The sequence below is a fragment of the Vulpes vulpes genome, chromosome 6 (genome assembly GCF_048418805.1).
Source record: "Vulpes vulpes isolate BD-2025 chromosome 6, VulVul3, whole genome shotgun sequence".
Lineage (NCBI taxonomy): Eukaryota > Metazoa > Chordata > Mammalia > Carnivora > Canidae > Vulpes > Vulpes vulpes.
The window spans coordinates 37338176-37339518 of NC_132785.1; the positions used below are offsets into that span (position 1 = coordinate 37338176).

Genomic DNA, 1343 nt, shown 5'->3' on the forward strand with positions numbered 1-1343 from the left:
AGACTCTGCTTGCTCTCTCTCTCTCTCTCACTGCCCTTCCCCCCCACTCTCTAAAATAAATAAGTAAATCTTTAAAAAAAAATCTTACTGGATGTCCTAGTTAGTGCTATTAGACAAGAAAAGGAAGAAAACTTACACTGACTGGAAGGAAGAAATAAAACTCTCTTTGTTCAGAGATGACAACTGTGTAGAAAATCCCAAACAATGAAAATACCCTGGAAGAAATAAAGCAATAATAGCAGTATTGCAGGATACAAAGTATATGTTAAAAAATTAATTTCTGTCTTATATGTTATCAATAAATAAGTTGACATCGAAATTAAAAATACAGCACTAGTCACATTACCACAAAAAATACAGCACATTTTAGTCTCTGGCTGGTTGTGAACTCACAAGTGTAGATGGTGTGCTACATGAGGGGCAAGTCTTTTGCCAACATCACAAGGGTCTCTGGTTCAATGAGTGGTGTTTGACACTAATTCTTGCTATAACAAAATCTGTATAAAATATGTATGTGGAAATCTGCAAAGTTCCAGAGAAAAAATAAAAAATAAAACAAGCTCATAAAGTTAAAAAAATAAAGCAAGCAATTTGCATATTTAGTCTTTTCATAGAATAAATATTGTATGAGAAAATGAAATGAGAAATATAACTGATTTTTGGTATTCTACTTTAGAAAGCAAGAAAAACATTATTCTAGGTGAGACATGTGAAATGTACCTTTTATTATCACTACAATCTTCAATTTAATGTGTTCATACATTTCCTTTTTATTACAGAAATTATCATTAAGAAACCACTTTTCTTTAATTACCAAGTAATGCCTCAGGTAAAAAGAATTACATTTCCTGTGATAAGAGTTCAATGGGGAAAAGAAAACATTTATGCTAATAACAGTTTAAGTCGTCAATTAGTAGTGCACTCACAGTCAGGAAAAATAGTTTTTAAGTCTTTAGCAAAAAAATGAAATGAATCATCAACAAAATCAGCAACTAGAATTAGAATTAATTGCATCTATAGAGAAACATGTATTTGAATATTCAACTTGTTTCTCTTTTCTCACAAATGTTCATACTCCCTTCTCTTCCATATTCTTTCCAAGCCTAAAAATCAAATCCATTGAACCAGCCAATCATTAAAACTATTGTTTCTGATATTATTTATAGCAAAATAATTCAAAAACCCATAGCTATAACTGATTTCTGTGAGACATTGAGCTGTTGCAATAAGGGACCACTATCTGAATATTGCTTCAGGCCAATCTTTAACAAGATTTCCCAAATAAAGAAAATACTGAAAGGAACTTTATTTAGACTCCATAGCAAGACATTCTACACATAGTT

The 1343-nt window shown here is 31.0% G+C and overlaps 1 pseudogene; it reads left to right on the top strand.

Annotated features, from left to right (window-relative positions):
- The first annotated feature begins 356 nt into the window (after nucleotides 1–356).
- LOC112910973 (small nucleolar RNA SNORA62/SNORA6 family) lies at nucleotides 357–493 on the top strand (annotated as a pseudogene).
- The last annotated feature ends 850 nt before the right edge of the window (nucleotides 494–1343 follow it).